This window comes from Amblyomma maculatum, chromosome 5, assembly GCF_055883805.1.
Source record: "Amblyomma maculatum isolate TAMU_Amacu chromosome 5, ASM5588380v1, whole genome shotgun sequence".
Lineage (NCBI taxonomy): Eukaryota > Metazoa > Arthropoda > Arachnida > Ixodida > Ixodidae > Amblyomma > Amblyomma maculatum.
Window position 1 is genome coordinate 109,718,769 of NC_139348.1, and position 10,197 is coordinate 109,728,965.

At 48.2% G+C, this 10,197-nt stretch overlaps 2 non-coding genes across 2 annotated transcripts; both read left to right on the forward strand.

The window, feature by feature from the left end:
- The first annotated feature begins 6,026 nt into the window (after nucleotides 1-6,026).
- LOC146189227 (U1 spliceosomal RNA) lies at nucleotides 6,027-6,189 on the forward strand. Its single transcript, XR_014707733.1, has one exon. It is a non-coding gene; the product is annotated as a U1 spliceosomal RNA (small nuclear RNA).
- A 3,845-nt stretch (nucleotides 6,190-10,034) lies between these two features.
- On the forward strand, nucleotides 10,035-10,197 carry LOC146189228 (U1 spliceosomal RNA). Its single transcript, XR_014707738.1, has one exon. It is a non-coding gene; the product is annotated as a U1 spliceosomal RNA (small nuclear RNA).

The window sequence follows — 10,197 nt, forward strand, 5'->3', positions numbered from 1 at the left end:
GAATCAGAGTGATAAGCCTGTATGCCGGCGGCTGTTAAAAAACAACAAATACAGTTTTGAAGGTTTCGTGGCAATATATACATGCTTATACACATAATAAGATCAATGAAACTATCCCTGTGGCGACCCTGCCACTGCATTCTGGCATAAAAATTAAGGGTCACCCGGTTCCGTAACGTGCGTGCTACACAACGTTCAAGCAAAACATGATTTAAAGTTTCTGTCTGACCGCACTGGGGGCATGCAGCGGAGGGCGCTACGCACCACGAAGCAAGGAGGTCGGCTGTTGGTAGAGCCTGCCATTGTTTTAACCAAATGAAATCGCCTACATCAGCAGGGAGAGAAGCAGCAATCATCGGCTTCCGTTTTCTGCTATAAGACTTCCAGCACTGATCGTCCTCCCACGCATTCACATACGTCTGTAGGGGTCCTTTTCTTGATTTCGCAGTTTGGTATTTTTTTTTTGCAGTAGGTTCAGTGACTTCACAATGTAGATGTAAACCATTGTTGGTCTCTCAGCCTCTGCGCCTATGCACGCGTCATTTCAAACAGACGGCGAGAGGTGGCCATCATGCAGATACTCAATACGTTCTTTTCCACGATATGCTACATCCGCGATGATGTTGCAAGTGGCTTTTAGTGCCAACACAGTCTGCTTCGAGTAGTGTGAGAGAGAGAGTCAACTGACAATGCGCAGGTCAGCAGTATGGGAAAACGCCAGAGGAAAACAAAACCGAAAGGAAGGATCAAGAAGAAGCGAGAAGCTGTAAGCCAAACAATCCGAATTCCCTAATTTTCTTAACAGCAACCAACCTATAGTAGTTTTTTCCGCTCAAATAAAGGCTTTAATTAATAGTTTTGTCAACTAGCTCCTGGGCACAGCATTTTAGCGTGTAGGCAGATCAGTTTAGGGTTCTGTTACTTTCGTATGTCGCAACTGTGGGTCGATAATACGCCTTATAATCACCCGTGTTGGAAAGGCCTAGTGTGTCCGTGAAAGAGTCTCAAAATTAGCCTAGGATTAGGATACGTTATCAGCGTATGTCTGTGCTTCTTGGGGTAGCTGCACTGTCCGCATTTCATGAAGTCCCTTTTTCTTAGACTTATGCGGGTCTCCCAGAAGTGTAGGAGATGACCGCCTATTTGCGGTGATTCCTCGGCGCGGTCCACTCGTCCGCATACTTTTTTTAATGCCTTCGCTGTAGTCCACGTCCTATCCAGAATTTAACTCCATCGAGAGCAGTCTTACGTCCGCAATGGCTCAGTGCCTAATACGGCCGGCTACTGATGTGGAGTGCGGCAGGTCGAATCCGATTAAGGTGCTCACGTAGCGATGGAGGCAAAATGCGAATGCGTCCGTTTGCTGCGCGATGTCAGTGAACGTTAAAGATCCCCCTGGTGATCGAAGTTACTCTGCAGTCCTCCACTACGGCACCTCTTTCTCTCTTTCCACTTTCAGTCCTAACTTCCTCCCTTCCCTTACGGCGCGGTTAAGATGTGATGGAGGCGAAACGAAGTGGCGTCCATGTGCTGTGCGATGTCAGCGCACGTTAAAGATCCCTAGCTGGTCGAAATTACTCCGTAGCCCTCCACTACGGCTCTCCTTTCTCTCTATCCACTTTCACTCCCACCTTCCTCCCTTCCCTTACGGCGCTGTTGAGGTGTCCACAGAAAACAAGTGAGACAGTTACCGCACCTTTCCCTTCCTATAAATCAATCAATCAAAGAGCACGCGTGGCAGATATTGCGGCTTTGATTTCCTGTGAACCAATTACACACACACACACACACACACACACACACACACACACACACACACACACACACACACACACACACACACACACACACACACACACACACACACACACACACACACACACACACACACACACACACACACACACACACACACACACACACACACACACACACACACACACACACACACACACACGCACGCACACACACACACACACACACACACACACACACACACACACACACACACACACACACACACACACACACACACACACACACACACACACACACACACACACACACACACACACACACACACACACACACACACACACACACACACACACACACACACACACACACACACACACACACACACACACACACACACACGCGCGCGCGCACATATATTATTTATATATAAACAGAGAGCGAGAGAGAACGAGAAAGCCGTAGCGGATGGGTGGAGGGATAGTGAAATTTCGACCGCCCTGGGGATCCTTAACGTACACTGACATCGCACAGCACATGGATGCCTCTCCGTTTCACCTCCATCGAAGCGCAGTCGCCGGCGGTCGTTTCGAACCCGGATACTCAGGCACAGCAGTGGCGCATCTTAAGCACTGTGCCAGCGCAGCGGAGCAGCATTTCGCTCCATGGAAACGTGGTCACCCCAGTCGGTTTCAAACTCGGCCGGGTTCTCGTGTTCAGTATAGCCAAGCGTCTTAACCACCAAAGCGGCGGGTTGTGTTAAGGCCACCTAGGAGGCGTTGAGTATGCTAAAGATTCCTAGGTGGTCGAAATTATACCGCCGCCCTCCACTACCCCTTTCCTCTCTATAGCTCAGTACTCCCACCTTCCTCCTTTTACTTGCGGCGCGGTCCAGGTGTGCGCAAAGAAATGTCAATCACCAGCAGTTTAGAAATGGCCCTTTAGCGTTAGCGTTTTGGAAAGGCTCACACGAAGCAATTTTTTCACAGAATTGCCCGTTCAGATAGCCCACGGTGTGTGTGACCAAGAAAATGAAGTTGTGGCCATTTGTTATTGAAATGCCGGGTCAATAACTTCAAGGCGCGATTGAATAGTCACTTGAGCTTCTTGAATGAAGACTTTCAAGTCTACAAAAGCTATTAAGCTCGTGTCCGACGTACACTGCAGAAGCGAGCTATTGGGGCGTTTATATCATTCCTTGAGTAAAGTGGAATCATTGTTTGCTAGATTGGTTGTTCTGGTCTATCAGTGTTACACTACCTATATCTTTTATGAATGAGTGCGTTAAAATATCTGCTATTTGCTTTTGCTGTGTTTCTGCAAACAAGATTATTATTAACATTTCCCCTTGCAAATAGTTCATGTTGTGTATATCATAATACGCTTATTTTTGTTCTTTGGTCGTTGTTTACTTGCTAGCAACAAGCAAGCATTGTTTACGTATCCCATGTATATTGTATTATCTACTGCTCTAGTTGGTTGGTTTTTAGGTTAACGTCTCAAGGCAAGTCTGGCTATTAGAAGCGCTGTAGTGTACGACTCCGCAAGTTTCGACCACCTGTGGTTCTTCAACGTGCAGATCGCACAGCACACGGATGCCACTCCGTTTCGCTTCCTTCGAAATGCAGCCGGCGGAGCTCGGCTGTACTGTTCTGCAGACTTTCACATTTGCACACATATGCTACGGCATCTCTCATAGCCTGTGTCGCTTAGTTAAACCCACAAACAAACAAACAAACAAACAAACAAACAAACAAACAAACAAACAAACAACGCTACTTCTCCTTACGCTTGTAAAGAGAATTTATTGGGTACATACATACACACAGAAACGCACATTACTCACAGACCAAAGCACTATACAAACCACTCTGTGGCATATATACATAATAAACTGAAAAACGTGATTCCCCAGAGAGGGGAAAACAATTGAAGAGGGGGGGGGGGGTTCTAATAAGGGACGACCGGCATCTCAAGTCTGCTCCCCCGTACAACATAGAAGCGCGTATGCCAGCGTCGCAGAAACCGCGTCTCGTCGTCCGTTTCTAACTGTCCAGGCAGATACTTCCAGACGACGAAGCGCAGCCTCTGCAAGGCTGGGTACATTGCTCGGGCGAGATTTCGGCGCGCCTCAGCGAGGCGCCTGCGACGCCACAACACGAACAGGACCACAGTGAACACAAGGTGTTCAAAAGGGTTGCGCCGGCGCCTGACGCCGAGGTTCATGCGGACGTTAAACATCCTATATGCGAGCCGCCACATTGTTCTCGCAACTACACATTCAAAAAAATCATGGGAGAGTCTCTCGGGAGCTCCGCAGTTGGCACACTGGTCAGTGGGTTCAATACTCCATCTGGTAAGGCGTTGTCCCGTGGGAAGGATGCCCCAGCGCCAAAACCAGTCAAAATCTCGCACTTCATTTGACTGCCGACAAGTTGCCCACTTCTCGCCATTTGGGGACAGCGGTCTCTCATTGCCCATCAGCTGAAAGCCTGCGAACGGCGACTAGTTCGCTGATGCGTATGGCTGGTAGGTCGTCTACGTTAACATCTGACAGGTCTGCGTCAAGAGTAGACTTTGCCTCGGCAACCTCGCGTAAAAAAGGCAGAGGTCTGTTTGCCTGTGGACCGAGATAATATTCGGGTGTAAGCACACGACGCGCCGGGCTCATCCAGTACAGGATGAGTGAGCAACCAGGGTAAGACTCGTGAGACAATAGCCCCTCCACCAGCCTTAACGCGAGTACTCGAGCCATTGTCGGGATGCACGGCAGGCCAAGGCCTCCCCTGCTCCTCGGAAGGTGTAGGATGTGACGGGTGACTAGCGCTGTCCTGCCATCCCAACAAAAGTCCCTATAAGGAACGCGAGTCTGTTCATCACATGGCACGGGATTGTCGCGACACGCGCCACATAAAGGGTGAAAGCGCACGCTCGTGTCTTGACGACACTAACTTTATCATCGAGCGTGAGGTTGAAACGCGCTGCGTCAGAAAGCGCGTGCGTGGCTCGCGAGAAAACTACGTCCCAGGTATGGGGAGAAACCCCGCTTGGCTCAAACAGCAAGCCAAGTACACGCACTGCGTCCACAAACGATACGGCGGCGGCTAAAGGGCCCCTGAACTGAGCGAAGCGGAGAGCGCTAGTTTTGTTTGTGTTGAGCTGAGCTCCAGATAAAGCTGCGTATTCCGAAAAGATGCCTAAAAAAAGAATGAAACTATCATTGTCACGTACGAAGAGAGAAATGTCATCCGCGTATGCAGCTACAACGACAGTCTCCTGTCCTACTGATGGGAAACCTCGATTACGCCTGTCCGCGGTGACCCTACTCAGCAGCGGGTCAAGCGAAAGTATGAGGAATACCGGCAAGAGCAGGCACCCCTGACGCACTCCCCGCGTGTTTGAAAAGATGCCAGCAATTTGGTCATTCAGTACTAGTTCACTGCTGAGGTCTGTGTAAAGGCCGCGTAGGAGCTGAACGAATTCGTCAGGAAAACCAAATGAGCGGAGCACGGCGAACAAGTAACCATGTTCTACGCAGTCGAAGGCCTTTGCCTGGTCCCAGGAAACAAAAGCTCCAGTGATCCCTTTGGCACAGGCGTATTCGAAGACGTCTCTCGTCAGTATCAGCGAAGTGAACACCGATCTTCCAGGTGTACCGCGCAGGATCGGTATGGGCTAACCAAATCCTGCAGGTAGGCTACCCTACGGACTAGCAGTGTGGCTACGAGATTACAGTCGGTTTTAAGGAGGGTAATCGGCGCTCAACTCTGCTTCATATGTTGTGTACTGTTTGTGTAATGTTATATAGTAGCATTAATGATAAGGTATGTCGAAGTACATGTTAGAACAAGTGGTTACTATAAATGGGTGAAATGAAGAAGCCGGAGCCACAATGCAGATACATTTCCTTTATTGTACATGTAAATAAAAATGTGTGACAGATACTCCGCCTTTGCTTTCATATAAACTGATTAACACTGACATAAGGAAAGAGGAGCCAAAAATCTGTTATTGTACATACGGCACCTCTACTACGAAGCTGGGGATTCAAAAATGAGATGTTGAACTTTTAAATAACAGTTTTGAGTTCGCATCCAGCCATTTTGCGATAACAATGTGGTTGCAAAAGACTCACAACATTTTATTAACCAAACTTTCTTCAGTTTTTTTTGCGTAATACACTCGATGATTGATTGTTCCTTAGTAATACTCACTGGTGGCTTTACTTGCGTCCCAGTGCATGGGATGCTGCGGCCGAGCATTGGCTAGGCATACTTACCTGGTGCTGAGGCATCCTTGGTCAGGATGGAGGAGCCTCCAGGGCGAGGCGCGGGCATTGCACTGCGCCCGTGCTGACCTCTGCCACTTCCTCAATAGAGGCAGATGGGGCATGTAATTTTTGGTAGTGGGGGACTGCGTGCGCGCGTCCCCCAACTGTTGCAAATACAAAAGTCAGACTTCCAACATGTTAGCCCAGCTATTTTATTTGTATGGGTACTAAGGCGATAGCTTGTGGCTTCCGACCACAATTACCGGATAAAGTCGGTTAATACTGCTTCAGTGTTCGACTGGCAAGCAAGGGGTCTTCATACACCGCCATCTAGTTAATTGATTTTGCGCTGCTATTGCGAAATATTATTTGCGGCTAGCGCGCTTGGCTTCTCAGTCCTCGCTCAATTCTCGTGGAACCTCCGTTACTCTGGGTGGTCGTAAGCAGCTCGGTGGCAGGGCTCCACCCCCCCCCCCCTCCCGCGACCATCCCCGTGTGTGTGAACGCGATGCTTTTGTCGCGATTTCCACTGCCATTTTCCACTTTGCTACAAAGTGGAAAAGAAACTGCACGGGCCTGCCAACTGACTCTTATAGCTGAGCCACTACGGCTCCCACGTGAGAGTAGCGGATAATTCAGATAGGGGAGAGGTCAAGAGGGAGGGAGAAAGACGCCTGTCGCAAAAGCCGTCGTACGCCATCGAAGCAATTAATGACGGGTGAAACAACGGCATGCACAGCAGATACAACACACCGGTGGCAAAGGAGCCTCCAGCTTCAAAAGGGCGACGGCCTTTAGGTTCACAGCCCCGCAGGGCCTGGAACAGACCCACCTCCCTGAACCCTTTCGGTCCTCACACTCGCTTCATAATCTCGGCTATCCCTCCAACGCTACTCGTCGTACAGAGTACAAGCTCATTTCGGTAACCACCTTAATTAGACCCGATGGGCTTAATTCGTTACACCCGAACTACGTTCCTAGCTCCTCAATTTGGTTGCCAACGTGTCCAGCACGAAGCGACGAGCGGTACCCCTCTGAGACCACTTGTTCGGCCACCACAACCCTCCGAAAATTGCCGCCTTTCATTACGGCTTTGAGGAAGAAAGGTCGTCGGTGCGAATATCTGACAGATTTTGAGTCACAACTCGACACGTAATTCTATGCTCCATGTCATGCGGAATTGTTCGTCACTGCTCAGAACCCAGTCTGTCAAACAAGTGGCCTACAATGTTGATAGAAATTCTATGTAGTCCCGTTAGTTCTCACAAACCGATGACCAGTCAGTGTACGGCCCCGACACCTGTCAGATATCACCTTCCTGAAACATGCCCTTCATTTCTCGCTTGCAACTTCGGCACAAGATACGACGACGGCGGAGTTACTGGAAAAACAGGTTTTAGCACTATCACCTCATAATTCTCCGGCGGTGTCGGTGGCGTCGGTAGCTTGAAGCCTTCTAGGTCCGAGAAACTACGAATCCGTCTCATACAGGCGGTAAGTGGCAAGTGATCTGGCTGGCACGGATGGGTGACGTCAAGGAACCAGATGGCGTATTCCAATCGGAAGGAGATAACTATTGTGGCAACTCCATGCATATGAGATGGTGAGAGTGAATTGAGCATATCGCTACCTGTGGACGTTCTATGCTTCGCAGCCTCGAAAAACAAAAGTATCCCCGTGGCAGGTGGTAGGTGGCAGATTACATAACTAGGCAATGATTGGTTGGTGACACTGTCCTGTTCCCCGTCGTTGTGCTCCTCCCGTTTGGCGTATGATAGCGTCGGCACGTTGGCTACCTTTGACAGTCTCATGTCCGGGTGTCCACATTATGAAGCATCTCTAAAAGGTCATTTTTTTGCCTTGAGTATGCGGATGGCCACAGCGGATATGCGTCCTCTGCAATACCTTCTGCATGCTTCTTGTGAGTCCGTAATTATTTGTGTAGTAGCCTCCTCGCCTTGGTGGGTGATAGCGAGAGCGATTGCCTCTTCCTGAGATTCAAGAATGTTGTTGCTCTTGATCCAGGCGCAGTTGATTTTCTTAAGCTGATGATCAAGCACGCTGACTACTGCTCCGTATTGTTTTTTTTTTTTTTTGTATGTGGTCGCATCGACGTACAATATATTTTTTCCCTGCGAAGCTTCTTTCTTGTGCCTCCGATCTTGCCTTTTTTTTGGCCTTGTGTATTTTCGGATGCAAGCTTTTGGGAATCGGGTTGACCTTAATGATCTCTCTTATCTCCTTAGGTATGCTCCCTGTGCTATTTATTTCTGTGCAAGCATCTCTCATGCCCAGTATATTCAGCGCGTTCCATCCCGTTTGAGTCTGCATGAGTCTTAGTTTGTGCGCTAGAAGGTGAACCTTGATGTGCTCTTGCATTGTGTTGTTTATGCCCAGGTTAGAGAATATTTTTTCGTCGAGAAGCTGGAGTGGTCGCTGTCAGGCACGGCCTGACATACACCAGCCGGGATCAGGAATCATCCCACCCTTCTAATATACCCTGGTTCCCTCAATAATTGTTTTACCAAAGCCAAAAAGTGTCTAACAGCAGAAGATTAGAAACGCTCCTTCACAGCATTTGGAAGAGGCTTACAAGCAGCAATTTCTTCATAAAAGTGACCGCGCAGAGACCCCACGATGTGTATGTGTGACGTGAAAATTAGGATGTGGCTCATCTATTATTGAATTGCCGGGTTCATAGCATCAGGTTGCGATTGAAGAGTCAGTGATCGCTCTTACCTAAGAACTTTAAGTCTCGCCCTTGCCCAACGTACACTGCAGAAACCAACACTCTGGGCGTTTATATTAGTGGCATCCTTGTTTACTAGTTATGTTGATCTGGTCTAGTCAGTGATACACCTCCTACCTCTCTCTGAATGAGTGCGTTAAAGTCTTTCCTATTGGCATTTGCTGTGTTCGCGCAAACAAGTTTATTATTTTTTTCTGCTAGCAACTACTTCAGCGTGTTTGTTATGTAGCTTGCTGTGTATACCACAAATAAGCTTATTTTTGTTATTTGGTCCTTGTTTATTTGATAGCGGAAAGCAAGCAGTGTTTATTCATATCATGTGTTTATTGTATTAGGTACTACTGTTCTGGTGGGTTGGTTTCTATGTTTTAACACCTCAAAGCAACTCAGGCTACGAGAGACGCAGTAGCGGAGGACTCCGGAAATTTCGACCACCTGGGGTTCTTTAACGTGCGCTGACATCGCACAGCCCACGGATGTCACTCCGTTTCGCCTTCATCGAAACGCAGCTGCCTGCGGTCGGCTGTACTGTTCTGTGCAGACTTCCACATTTACACACATCTACTATGGCATCTCTCAAATCCTGTTTCACTTTTCAGTGTTAAGCCCCATTAACAAACAAACAGTGTTACTCCTCCTGATGCTTGCCATTTGTTTTGATATCTTGCGTACTGTTTGTGTAATATACTGTAGTAGTGGATATTTTACTTTGAACTACACATCGTCAGACCAAGTGGTTCCTATGAATTCGTGAAGAGGAGTAACCGGAGCCGATATGCAGAACCAACCTCTTCTTTATTTCTCATGTAAACAAGGAAGACAGGAAGGAAAGACTTTATTTAGCCCTATATTATTTTGGCGGTTTTTGGGGCGTCTTCAGAGATGTCTGCTTGATGAATCTACAAGAGTCTTTTTCCATCGACCTCGTCCACTGTAAACAAAACATGTAAACAAAAATGTGTGACCGATACTGCACCCTTCCTTTCATATAAACTGAATAACCCTCCATATAGAAAAGAGAGCGCACCGTCACGGTGGAGATTCAAAAATGAGATGTCTAACCTCAAATAACAGTTGATTTCGCATCAAGCCGTTACGTGATAACAATTAATATCAAAAGGCTCACGGTATTTTATTAACCAATACCTCTTCAGTTTGCTGCCAAATATAGCCGGTTATTGATTGTTCTTTAGTAATGCTCACTGGTGACTTAGCTAGTGCCCCAGTGCATGGGATGCTGCAGCGCAGCATTAGGTAGGCATACTTACCTGGTGCCGAGGCATTCTTGGTCAGGAGGGAGGAGCCTCCAGGGTGAGGCGCGGGCATTGCACTGCGCCCGTGCTGACCTCTGCCACTTCCTCAATCGAGGCAGATGGGGCATGTAATTTTTGGTAGTGGGGGAATGTGTGCGCGCATCCCCCAG